Source organism: Heteronotia binoei, chromosome 5 (genome assembly GCF_032191835.1).
Source record: "Heteronotia binoei isolate CCM8104 ecotype False Entrance Well chromosome 5, APGP_CSIRO_Hbin_v1, whole genome shotgun sequence".
In the NCBI taxonomy this organism is placed as follows: domain Eukaryota; kingdom Metazoa; phylum Chordata; class Lepidosauria; order Squamata; family Gekkonidae; genus Heteronotia; species Heteronotia binoei.
This window is the reverse complement of record NC_083227.1, coordinates 80,826,571-80,840,713: the sequence shown is the minus strand read 5'-3', so window position 1 is coordinate 80,840,713 and position 14,143 is coordinate 80,826,571. Positions and strand designations below refer to the sequence as shown.

The following is a 14,143-nucleotide window of genomic DNA, read 5'->3' as shown; positions in this document are numbered from 1 at the left end:
AGTCCCATCAAGGCTTTTCCTGACAGGGAGGTGATGCCAAGTCTGCTGTTGGGAAATCAGTACCATCCGCTGCTCCTTCAGAGAGCGGACCTTGGCTCCTGAGAGAGTATGGGGGAGGGTAAGAGGGGGAAGTCAGTGAAAATTCTGAGGCTAGACTTTCACACCTTCATTCTCTGAGGAGAGTTTTAACTTGAGTCTTCGTACATGTTTGTGTGAGTTTGACAGTATTAGATCAATTTTAACACAAGTAAGGTACACATTGTTGTTTACCTTCCCTCACCCTTTCTCCCAAAAGAGCAACTGTGATTTTTGCAAAACAAATAAAGGTTGTCTTTTTAAATTACTGCCTCTTGTAACATTTTGCTCCAGTTTAACATGATGAAGAAAAAGAGATATTATTTTAAATTTGTATAAATGTATGCGTAATGTTAAAAAAACCCCCACCAAATAGCCTGTGACAGACAAGATCCATGACTGATTTATAACTAAGTTGATTTTTAATTTGGGATGGTTTAATTTTTTTTTCCAAAAGCAAATTTCAATTGTATTAATATCCATAGGCTAGGATAAAGTTCATAGAACATAAAATCATACAGTGTTATTGATGACTGTAGTTGTTTTATTGGAACTTTTTTGGAGGACTATTTGTTTCCTTATATTTCTGCTGCAATTTGGTTTAAGGATCTTCATAAGCAAAGAAGGCCAATTAAGCAACATCCTAGTTTAAAAAAAAAAAAGGAAGCAATTTTCACCATGTACGGGATGCTGCAGGCAGTCAGGGTACCCGAAAGTACTGCATTCTGTTTGCAAAAGCATGCCTCTTGATAACTGGAATCATTTTTAGACCAACTGCTTTTTTGTGACTCTCCCAGCACTTTTGACTAATACTGGTAGCTTCAGCCAGACAAGATGCTCTGTGTCTTTTAGAAGAACAAAAAGAGACTAAAGATACATAAAATTCCTCTAGGCTTATAAACTCTCTACAGCATGCATTAGCCTGCTTTCCAGGATAAGGTATTCAGTGTCTGGCTTCGTAGCTAAAAATAATCTTGTGGAGGAAAATCAAATTCTGAGTTATTTTATACCTGGAATTTTCCAGGTTCATAATTGTACTAGCATATAGCAGGAGTGATACTGTGCCATCGGCTTAGGTGTGCCAGTGCTGTTGGTCATACAAATAAGAACAGCCATGATGGGTCAGAACAGTGATCTTGTAGTCCAGCATTCTATTACCATCAGCAATTAGGCAGACTCTGCTTGGAACTTACAAACTGACCATGAAAGTGACAATGCTCTCTTGTTGTTTGTCCTGGTACCTGGAGCTGTAACATCTGCTGAACAAGAAAATTTCATTAAGTTATTGTCATGGTTTATAACCACCCACAGGCTAGTGGTACTGCCCTAATCAGAGCTATATCCTTCTATGTCCGTTGAAGTCAATGGGATTAGGCGGACATAACTCCATTTAGGATAGAATTCTCCCTGAATAACACTTAAGTCATTTATTATTATTTAGACCATTTATATGTGCCCTTTCCATTACACTCTTAAGATGACTTATACGTTTAAACAAAAAAAAAATATATATATATATACACACACACACACACACTCTAATAATAATAAGTACTCTCATTAATGTAGAGTGTATGCTTTGTGTATATATGTTGCCTGTATTTTTTATGTGTGTATAAAAAGTTTGCAACAGCAAATGCATGTTGATCTTTCTGTGCCCTGTAAGTCCTACATGTTGCTTGGATATGTTTTGACATGACCATTTTCTAGTTTACTGATTATGGTAGCATTTAGGAGACACATTCTTGGCAATCTGCCTTAAAACTCTCAAACATGGTGTATAGTTCCTGAAAGGTGGTTTTTCGGAGTCCTTGATAGAATACTCGGGGTCCCTGTGACCTCTGACAGTAATAGTTTATTCCCCCCCCCCCATTATCCTACACTTGCTTATCACAGATATATATGCAGGGCAAAAAAAAATTCCATGTGATTTTAACAGCTGAACCTATATGTCATAATGCATGTCATGCAACATAATAATATGCAAGATGATGCAATATATTTAAACAGTATTGAAGGGCAGGCCAACCTAATAGACATCTTTGAATTTAGTAGACTTTTGGTGTCATAATTCTGCAGAGAAAGATCGATAAATCAAGCTGATGAATCCGGTATTAAGAGCAATCAGCTTTCAGTAAGGCTAATGTTCTTCTGTGAGATTTTTCTGATCATTGTGTATTATGTTTAACTTTTACATCTGGGCAGTTCCATTTGGGTTGGGAGCTTGGAGTATATGCATTAAATTACTTATAAAATCACTGCTGTGCTCAAGAATGAATAGTTCATAAGGAATTTTCAAATGTTTCAGGAGAGCCAGAAAAATCATCTCAGTGACTTGTGGAGACCTGCCACTAATCTAGCGCAGTTAGTTTGTACCAGCTGGTACAAAAACTGAGAACATATGCAGAGAAAATACATGAGCAAAAAACAGTGTATCCAATAGCTTTGCATTTTCTTGCTCCTGCATTTTGGAGGATGTATTTACTATAGCACTGCTGGAAACTGAAGGAGATCCCACAGAATAGATTCTAGCAAATTTCCGAGGGCTGATTCTGGCAGATGTCTGAGAATGCTGTTCTATAATAGAGACAGATATGGGGGAGAAGGAGGGAAAGTGGTACTGAAAATATTAACCTGTACCAAGGACTGGCACAGCAGAGCAATCAGTACCAGATAGGCTTGCCAGTCCCCATGTCCAGATGGAGGATCCTCTGTTTCTTCAGACTCCTCTCCATCACCAGCCAGCTGGTCAGTGGAGGGAAGCCCTGCCTGCACAGCCACCATGTGCTTTCAAACCTGGGTAGGTTTAAAAGAGGCTTGCAACTGTTTGTGTTTCTGAATGTGTGTGTGTCTTTAAATCTTGGCAGGAAAGCTGCAGGGGGGCTCTCAGTCCCTCTGTTTGTTTGGAGGAAAACTTCACCCCCAAGATGTTCTTTCATTTTCCTAGTAGTATGAGGAAGCTGGTTATATTCAGCAATGTGAGTAAATTGCCCCAGTGGGATCACAAAAGTGTCTGCCTGCTAACTGTGTTTACTTTGACTGCTTTGTGAGAGTGTGTGTGTTCACTTTCATTTAGTGGAAGTTTAGCAGCTGGGGGATAAGGAAATGACTGTATTCAGGGGAGTTGCACTGCTGTGTTTTTATTTATTTATTTTAGGGAATGGATTCCACCCCAAAGTTTCCTGGCTCCACCTTCAAAGTCCCCAGATATTTTCTGAGTTGGACCTGACAAACCTTGGGTGATAGCACTAGAAAAAGGCCTCACCCCCAAAGGAGTGGTCTGCCCATCTAGTCCAGAGTAAGATGTGCATGGGGTGAGGCCAGTGGGCATGTCACTCAGCAAGGATAGATGCCTTTCTCACCGCAGTGATCCCAGGATGGGTATGTTGAAGGATGTATGGAGTGTATCCTTTGCCATGCTGGGTGCCCACTTTCCTGCACCTCCAGCTCACCATGGCAGATTGTTCTTGCTGCTTTCTTTGGGCTGAAGTAATGTAACCCCAGCTGTGGGGGGGGGGGGGGGGGGCGTGACCAATCCAACCCTGTTTTCTCTTAAAGACAAAAGAGCAGAAGCCAGTATATGACATTTAATAAGTTCAAAAATCTCCCAGATGCCATATGGCAAAATTATCATCTTGCATTGTGTTCAAAAGACTGTGCTTCCTTGCAGCAGTCATCCTTGTCAGGAGATGGGTCATGCAAGGGAAATTATTAAATATAATTAATTATTAATAATGTCCCAAGACAAGTGGGTAATCAGGCCTCTGCCCTAGAGGGTGTGGATCATTGAAGAAGGAAACCAGAGACTACAGAACTTCACTAATTAAAGAAAAAATATTTTAAGATGTTGCATCACCCTGTTGATTTAAGCACCTCGTTACTTCAGTTGCCATTCTGCACTTATGCAACTTCACTCAGTCAGGTTACTGATCCTAGAGAAAAATAATCTTTCAAGACAATTCCTTTATTATGGTGCAAAGCCCATAGTGTAGTTAGGATTGCCAGGCAATATCTGGCTTGAAGGTTTTGGAGGAGAGAGCGCAGCATTAAGGGATATTTTTAAAATAACGATTCCAGATACAGCCTCATGTAGTTACCAGAAGTTGATACAGGAAGTGACATGGGGAGTTCTAGAAGAAGAAAAAGAAGAAATTGGATTTATATCCTGCCCTCCACTCTGATTCTATGGCCCTGTTCAGACGTACAGTATAATCAGATGTTGCTGCTGTTTCCTTCCGGATTTAAAGTGGCTGATCAGACAGCAACATCTGCCTCCCGGTATTAACCCGTGGTAGCCCCCCCCCGGGAAATCCTTCCCGGAACCGGATTATTTTGTTACCTGCTTCTTTGCGGTGTTTTATGCAGTTTCACCTCGTGGTTTTCTCCATCTGGATAGTTCTGCTGCTATATTAACCAACTTCTGGATGTTTGAAGGCTGTCCCAGAGCAAAAGGAGCCTCAGACATCCAGTTTACAGTAACCATTTTTTAAACTACTTAGTGATATGCGCATAACCACATAATGCTTTAACCTATGTGCATGCGCATGTGCGCATAATGAATGCATGCACATGATAGTGGAAGGGGGGAAAGAACTGCATGGTGCCATCATGTGGACAGCAGAAGACGGTTTCACTTCAGAGTGATTCGAATTGTAGTATGGCAGTCTGATCGATAATATCTGGAACAAAGATATTCGGAACAGAACTGGGTCAGTTTAACACGGACTCAACACACTGTGTGAACAGAGCCTCAGAGTGGCTCACAATCTCATTTATCTTTCTCCCCCACAACAGACACCCTGTGAGGTGGGTGGGGCTGAGAGGACTCTTACAGCAGCTGCCCTTTCAAGGACAACCTCTGCCAGAGCTATGGCTGACCCAAGGCCATTCCAGCAGGTGCAAGTGGATGAGTGGGGAATCAAACCCAGTTCTCCCATATAAGAGTAGTCCGCACACTTAACCACTACACCAAACTGGCTCTCCAGGGACTCCATGGTAAAACCAGAGTTTCTGGCAGTTCCTAAAGGTTTATCTGTCATTTCCTGTAAGTGCATGAGGCTGCTTCCCCGCATTAATTCTTCTTCTTTTGAACAACAGCTCTGCGAGAACTTGTGACTGACTCGAGGTCACACCAGCAGGTGTACGTGGGGGAGTGGGGAATCAAACCCAGTTCTCCTGGCTAAGAGTACGCACACTTAACCATTACACAAAACTGCTTGCAGCATGAGCAGACAACAGGACTTGGGGTGGAGGATGCCCCTTCCCTACTGGTGGCTTGGCAGCCCTACCAATAGCTAGTTGTTGTGGGAGACCTGATGCTTGCCTGCCACCTCTGATCTTGTCCTGTTCATCTTCTCCCTCAAAGTGGGGGATTTTGTACAGCTTTATCGTTTCATTACAGCCTTATTGAGGGTCATCTTTTGCAAACAGCCTCAACTGAGCCCCCTTTTCCTTTTATGGTAGTTGATCATTGGGCCTAGTCACTTTTGCATAACACCAAAGAGCTGGAAGTTCCATTTGAATTGATATTGGTTTATGGGATAGCTTCTAGAAACAAAACGATACTGATAAGTATGCAGAGAAGAGGTTTTATGATGGCACCTGTTCAGAAGCATCTCCAGTTATCAAATAAGGACCAGGGAGAGGTTTGCTTAATGTACCATGGAGAGAGGATGGGGCTACAGCTGTGTTTCATAAATATTCTCTGAGGTTGATCTGTTCTGGGTTTGTTTGTTTTTTAGCTTGCCAATATTCCCGTAGCACAATCCATATAGCACCTTTTCTGACTCATATGACTCATAACAGTGTGTAAGCTTTTGAATTCTCCAGAACTCTTCTTCAAGCTGGCTGTTATTAAAAAATAGGAAAAGAAAAATGGTGGCTGAGACATTATGTAAAGTCCTGGTGTAGCCTGCTCTTTGCTGAGATGCAGAGCTGATGTAGGTATCCAAGGATATTCAGTTTTTTTCTGAGCATATTCTCCATCGTCTTCCAGAGAAGAAGACTGGAGATTGACTAGGTCTCCTGTCTTGCATTGTGCTTTTCAGTGAGAGGAATTGCCATGACACAAGCAATGGACTCTGATAACATCTCTCAATACAGATTATCCAGTACCCACCAATACATTGTTGCTTGTCGACAAGGTTATTACACAAGTTCAAAGTGATGCAATATCTAGGAAATTTGTGGGAAATGATCTAACTGGTATTATTTAGGTAACATCTGTTAGAAGAGATGTCAACTGTCTGGATTTGTGTGGTTTGACACACAAGATGTTCTGTAAAGCCCATTATTTGTGTGATGAGGACATGATAATTATATGCTGCTGGGTTAGATATAGTCGATTCCTCCCCCCCACACACTGATCTCATCTATTAAAGAACAGCTACTCTTCCTTGCAAGGAGTGTGGTACACAAGCCCCAGTCCCAGCTCTGCTCTGCAACACAGGAAGCCTGATTGGGGTTGGGAGAGCGCTATGATGCTTGCATACCACACTCCTTTGCAAGGAGCGCACAACGCAAGTGCTGGCCCTGGCCGTGCTCAGGCTTCCTGGGTCATGAGAAGCCTGAGTGGGGCTGGGAGCATCGCAGGGGAGAGAGGGGGTGCCCGCAGTGCTCCCCAGGTGGGGTTGCACCCCAGGCAGTTGCCTACCCCACCTACTCCCATGCACCAGCTCAGATTGCTACCTAAAGCTGGTGGGCAGTGGTTAAGCATGCAAAATAGTACAGAGTTAGAAACCAATGGCAATATAGTGAAATCAACAAATAGCAAGTTGTGAGGGAAGCATCAATTGTGTGGGAAAACAGCAAAGGCAATAAGCATGTCAGAACTGGAGAATGATGGTGAGCGTCCACTGTCACAAGACAATAAATGTAGAGTCTGTTAATTGCTCTGTTTCTCCTCAAGTATGGGTTAAACTGAGAACATCTTTTTCTTAGAGGTGTTTCTGTCCACCTAATTTACTTTTTAACATGTAGCATAGTATTATAAACATCGTTCCAGTATTCCAGTACAAAAAAAGAATACATTAGAATACAGTGGAAGATGGGTTTAGCATATGTAATGAGATAAACAACCAATATCCTTTATTCCAGTTTGTCAATACAAGAAAGACAATATTCTGATATATTATTCTAAAATATAAATACAGTGGAATACAATGTATCTGTAGCTCTACTTGATGAGAATGGGTTTTGCATATATAATGAGATAAGAAACCAATATCACTGTTCAGTCCCAGGAAGATGTTTGTTCCAAGTTTAATAATAACTTGTAATTCAGCAGTTTTCTTTTCCATTCTGTTCTTGAAGTTCCTTTGCAGTAAAACAGCTTCTTTGAGAACACCCATTGAATGTCCTGGAAGGTTGAAAAGTTCTACAGGTTTCTCAGTTTTGCAATTCCTGATGTCACATTTGTGTCCATTTATCCTTTGGCATAGGGTTTGTCCTGTTTGCCCTATGTAGAGAGAGAACTGAAGGGCAGGCATTGTTGGCATGTAACGGCATATATAATGATGGAAGGTGAGCAAGTGAATGAGCCTGAGATGGTGTAGTTAATGCTGTTAGGTCCAGTGACAGTGCTGTCTGGGTGTATGTGGTGGCAAAGTTGGCATTTGGGTTTATTGCAAGCTCTGGTACCATTGTCCATGCTCAAATGAGATGTATTGTTGTGGGTGAAGAGTTGTTTGAGATTAGGGGGGCTGTCTGTGTGTAAAAAAAGATTTGCCCAGCCCTGAGTACCTTTGAAAGAGCGCTGTCACTGTTCGTTAGAAGTTGTAAGTCATTGATGATGCATTGAACTGTTTTGAGTTGAGAGTTTGTTATTCTTTTAATCTGTTAAAAAGTCTTTACCATTTTATATGCTAATTTACTACTCACCCTCTATATGTACAACTGCTGTTTCTAATTCAATTTCATTGTCTGAGAAAGTGTGCTTGCGCAGCAATACAACTCCGTTGGTCATAAGGGTGCCACTGTACTCTAACTTTGTTCTATACTCTTCCCTAGTTATGTCTGTTTATGTTTTATGTGCTTTATATTGTTCTATTCAATTGTTCATATTATGTGTGTGTGAGAGAGTGTTTTGCTTATGTTGCAAGCCGTCTTGAGCTCTGTTAAGAAAGAAAGGTGATGAATAAACATTTTAAATATATAAATTATATCATTTAAATATATATATATATATATATATATAAATATTTTAAATGAATAAATTAGTCTCTCTCTCGGCTTGACTTTGCGAACGAAGATTTAAGAAGGGTGCAGTAGTCCACGTCTGCTGCAGGCTCGCTGGTGGCTGACAAGACCAATGCAGGACAGGCAGATCTGGCCACAGTGGCTGCAGGGAAAAGTCTGATTTGGGGTTGGTGCTGTAGCAGTGCGATTCTTCCTCAATCTCCTTTTGTCCTCAAGACCAGCTATGCGTACGTTCTCAAAGGAAGAGACAGCCTGGTGGATGGTGTGCCTCCATGCTTTGCGATCTGAGGCTAGGTCAGGCCACTGGTGATGGTTGATGCGACAGGTGCCAAGGGATTTCTTCAAGGAGTCCTTGTACCTCTTCTTTGGTGCCCCTCTATTTCGATGGCCGGTGGAAAGTTCGCCATACAGAGCAATCTTGGGAAGGCGGTGGTTTTCCATCCTAGAAATATGCCCTGCCCAGCGCAGCTGCGTCTTCAACAGCAGTGCCTCGATGCTTGTAACCTCCACCCTCTTGAGGACTTCAGTGTTGGTCACAAAGTCACTCCAGTGGATGTTGAGGATGGTGTGAAGGCAGCGCTGATGAAAGCGCTCAAGGAGTTGCAGGTGATGACGGTATAAAACCCACGATTCAGAGCCATAGATGAGGGTTGTCATCACAACCGCTTTGTAAACATTGATCTTGTGCCTTTTTTCAGATGCTTGTTGCTCCACACTCTTTTGTGCAGTCGGCCAAATGCACGGTTTGCCTTTGCCAGCCTGTTGTCAATCTCCTTGTCGATCTTGGCATCTGAGGAGATGATGCACCCCAGGTAGCTGAACTGCTGGACTGTCTTCAGAACTGATTCACCCACAGTGATGCAGGGAGGGTGATAATCTTCCTGGGGTGCAGGCTGGTGGAGAACTTCTGTCTTCTTCAGACTAACTTCTAGGCCGAATAGCTTGGCAGCCTCTGCAAAGCAGGACGTCATATGCTCCAGAGCTGATACCGAGTGGGAGACGAGTGCAGCATCATCAGCAAACAGTAACTCTCGGATAAGTTTTTCCATTGTCATGGAGTGGGCCTTTACTCGCCTCAGGTTGAACAGGCTGCCATCGGTGCGATAGCGGATGTAGACACCATCGTCATCATCTAGATCTACTGCGGCTCTTTGAAGCATCATGCTAAAGAAGATCGTAAAGAGAGTTGGCGCGAGAACACAGCCTTGCTTTACACCTGTGCCTATTGGGAAGGGCTCCGAGAGGTCGTTGCAGTGTCTGACTTGGCCTCGCTGGTCTTCATGTAGCTGGATGATCATGCTGAGGAACCTTGGGGGACATCCTAAACTTTCCAAGATTTGCCACAGGCCTTTCCTGCTAACGGTATCGAAAGCTTTGGTAATGTCGACAAAAGTCACATACAGAGCCTTGTTCTGTTCCCTGCATTTCTCTTGGAGCTGCCTGAGAACAAATACCATGTCGGTGGTGCTCCTGTTAGCTCTGAAGCCACACTGGCTCTCTGGGAGGAGTTCTTCTGCAATGGTGGGCACCAGTCTGTTCAGGAGTATTCTGGCAAGGATTTTGCCTGCGATGGAGAGCAGGGTTATCCCCGGGTAGTTGGAGCAGTCTGACTTTTCCCCTTTGTTCTTGTGTAGAGTGATGATGCGAAAGTCCTGTGGTAGTTTGCCTTGTTCCCAGCAGGTGACAAATACTTTGTGAAGTGTGCTATGTAGTACTGTGCCCCCATGCTTCCAGATCTCTGGTGGGATTCCATCAACTCCCGCTGCCTTGCCACTTTTCAGTTGCTTGATGGCTTTAACAGTCTCTTCTAGGATGGGGATCTCATCCAACTCTGTTTTCACTGGTTGAAGTGGGGTGAGGTGGATTGCTGAATCTTGAACTACGCGGTTGGCACTGAAGAGAACCTGAAAATACTCCGACCACCGGTTCAGTATGGATGCCTTATCTATGAGGAGCACTTGGCCGTCTGCACTACGCAAGGGACTCTGAGCCTGATATGATGGGCCATATACTGCCTTCAGGGCTTCGTAGCACCCTCTTAAATCACCAGTGTCTGCACACAGCTGGGTTCTCTCTGCAAGCTTGGTCCACCACTCGTTCTGAATGTCTCGAAGCTTGCGCTGGAGGAGGTTGCTACATGCAACGCGAAAGATTGCTTTTTTCCTGGGACAGGAAAGGCAGATCTCTTTTTCGCTAGTAATTCTTGGATCTCATGATTGTTCTCGTCAAACCAGTCCTTGTTCTTCCTTGTGGAGAACCTGAGGACTTCTTCAGAGATCAACAGGATGGTAGTTTTTAGGTGTTCCCAGAGTGCTTCTGGAGAAGGGTCTGTGGGGCAGCTGGGTTCCTCAGTTCTTGACTGGAGTTTTGCCTGGAAGGCAGCTTTAACTTCGGCTGACTGAAGGCTGCCAACCTGAAGCTTCCTCCGAGGGATACCTCCTCTCCTGGGTATGGGTTTAAAGTGAAGACGGAGATTGCAGCATACAAGACGATGATCCCTATGACATTCCGCACTGGGCATTACTCGGATGTGTAAGACATCTCGAAGGTCTTTCTGGCACACCAGAATGTAGTCGATAAGGTGCCAGTGCTTGGACTGTGGGTGCATCCAGGTTGTCTTCAGGCTGTTCTTCTGCTGAAAGATAGTGTTGGTGATGGTGAGCTGGTGCTCCGTGCAGAATTCTAGCAGGAGGCGCCCGTTATCATTGCAGTTGCCAATGCCGTGTTTGCCAAGTACTCCTTTTCAGGCTTCCGAGTCTTTACCTACTCTGGCATTGAAGTCGCCAAGGATGATCACCTTGTCCTCTGTAGGGGTCTTCCGTACGAGGTTGCGTAGATCAGCATAGAACTTGTTCTTTTCTGCAGGATCTGCTTGAAGGGTTGGGGCATACACACTGAAGAGTGTTGCATGCTGCTTGTTTTGAAGTGGGAGGCGCATGGACATGATGCGATCTGAGTGACCTGTTGGCAGGTTTTCGAGTTTGGAGGCAATGGAGTTCCTGACCATGAAGCCAACGCCAGAAAGGCGGCTCTCAGCCTTTGACTTACCCGACCAGTAGAGGGTATAACCAGCACCATGTTCTTGAAGACTACCTTCCTCAGGGAAACGGACCTCACTGAGAGCTGCTATGTCAATATTCAACCTGAGAAGTTCGTGGGCAACGAGAGCAGAGCGTCGTTCAGGGCGACCACTGTCTACTGTGTCAAGCATGGTTCTGATGTTCCAACACACAAGCTTTAGTCTTTGCACACTTTGTGAGGCAGGTGCATGCCTTTTCTTTGTTGTTATTTTTTGACCGCAAGTAAGGATGCCCGTTGACCGCGGCTAGCCAACTGGGGGGCGGGGGGAGACAAGCTTTGTTTAGGCCACCTTTTCTAGGCCCCTCTCCATGCGGAGCAAGCAGTGCTGTCCCTAGATAAGGCTGCTTGGTCGTTTAGGGTGCTGCTGAAAAATGCTTTCGTCTCCGGGTCAGCATCAGGCGACCAATACCCTGAACCGCCTACATGCAGGATCGGGACTGCGGCTTCCAGTGGCATCTTCCACCTGCCGTTGCGCCCCTTGCCCATCGCTGCAGGACTTGGTGTGTTGTGGGTTGTGGATGTGGATATGCCCTTCAGGCCTGCGCAGAGGAATTTTTAGGTGAAGCACAGTGTGCGCGGTACTGGCTCCACCCTTTCAGCTTGGGGTCATCTGCCATGTCCCAGTAAGCTGGAACGCCGGCAGCGAGTCCTCCAGGTGGTAGGTGTTACATTAACGAGCTCTATCTGCCCGGGTTTGATTTTAGAGTTTTTCTTCTCTTGGCTGGCGAGGTTGGTGAGCCCAGCCTGCCCATCTGGTTATACCGCCGGACATTCGGTTGCACCATGACGTGGCAAACTCTGTGAGAAACGGGGGGGACCAGCGGGAAGGTGTTGCCACGGATGCAGTAATGCAGGAGAGGTCATTGCAGTGACCATCTGCCAGGCATAGCCGGACAGTGATCACGCGGTGTAAATAAATTAGTAATATTTGTTCAAAGGCCACCAACAACTCTATTAACCTTTGAAATCTGGAAATGAAGATGGCATTGAACACTTAAGTTTTCTTGTCAGGATGTTCTCCAGAATTTTGAAACTGTGTACATAATAGACACCAATGTTTCCTTTGATTTCTCCCCCGCCCCCGCCACCAATTTTTGTTGGGTGGTTTTCTACTTGCATCTGACAACTGAAGAATTTTTTTGTTTCTTTTTTTGAAATGTTGCTCACCTTTACTGGATACACATTATGATAACTTTGTTACAGAAATGATGGCAATATGTGGCATGGATGGGTAATTACCAAACTGGAGAGTAGGAGACCATGTATATATTTAAAGCATTGACTTGGATCACAACCTCCCTTTTAATCTGAGCTATTTATTTTCTGCTTGTGCTAGTTACTTCTGCTCAGGAAAGAGGCAGAGGGCAGTGTTTGCTGATTCCCCCATGCACACTTTGACCCCATAGCATTCCATGGAGGCACTGGTTCAAGGGTCAGAGAAGACTGCAGCGGGAGAGGGGAGGTGGGAAAGTTGCTCTTTATGCTGTGTATGCATTGTAGCTCGGGCCTGTTCTCCATAGGATTCAAGCCAGTCATTTTTTACTTGTCCCCCTCCACAATGCTTGAGGCAGCTTAGAATAAAACATAATAAAGAATGCTTACTGAATAGCAATGGCCACATTCTTTAACAGGGGAAAGGGTCAGATTTTACTCAGACACCCTCCCTCCACACACACACACACACACACACACACACACTCACACACACACACACACACTTGAATGGAGCCTTAGTTGAAGAATCTGCAGACACTTCTTATAATGCAAAATGTTTGTGTGGGGATACCATGGACACTTCTGCATGACTTGCACTGGGAGGAACATAGCTAATTTGGAAATGATGTGCAGGTCCCTCATGCACTGCTTTTTGCATGTGGATAAATGTGGCCCTTGGGCTGTCATTTGTACATACTTTCTATAGAATAGAAATTGAAGAGTTGATGTGGGTGGTATTCATACACTGAAGAGGCAGGAAAATACCCCGCAAGGAAAAAAAATAAACTTGTTTTCAAAAGTCGCATCTTGGAAAAGAAGCCAAAGGGAGAGGGGATGCTGGTAACAAGGAAGTTTGCTACCTCTAAATTCAGGGATGATAAAAGCTGCTGCATTTGAATTGAATATCCCTGACCCACAGGTCAAGCTTTTGTTAGAATGTCTTCATTAGGGAAGTCAGATTTTAATGCACTGCTGCAGGGGTGAGTGCTGTTCGGCAGTATCAAGAAGGCTTGGACGGCCATTGTTCCTCATTTATGAAGGGCCTCACTTTGGTCTTGCTGCAAAAGCTATTCTTAGTGCCTACCCCAAAATGTTGCCTTTTCCCTGCATTGTATAGAAATTAGTATTTTGTACATATTGGAAAATGGAAATGTATTCTGAAAGCTTTCCTAACAGTGGCACTTACTCCTGACCCGCTACTCACCTCCATAGTCCCATATCAACATACTCATAGGTTTTGTTAATATGAGAGTTGCTACTACTCCCAGCGGGGTAAAATACTTGTAATTTGTTTTTATTTATTGACCCTTATATTGCTAACAGAGCTGATGTGGTTGGCCAGCAAAACTCCTAATGGAAACTGACCATGCTGGTTTAAAGCAAACTCCTTGGTAATCAGTTTTGTTGTTTTCCCATCTTCCCAGGTAGTTCTTTAAGTTCAGAGGTGATCCTGGTATGTTTGTTATTAAAACACAGAACACATGTGAATTGAAGTACTCACCCTACAGATCTTAAGTTCCTAAAGGGCTGATTCTGCAAAACCAACAGGCAAAGACTGAAGCAACACTATGAATAC

At 44.1% G+C, this 14,143-nt stretch overlaps 1 protein-coding gene across 8 annotated transcripts in view; it reads left to right on the top strand.

Moving 5' to 3' along the window:
* PLXNA1 (plexin A1) overlaps nt 1-14,143 on the top strand; it is a 483,656-nt gene that overhangs the window by 264,758 nt on the left and 204,755 nt on the right. The window lies entirely within an intron of this gene.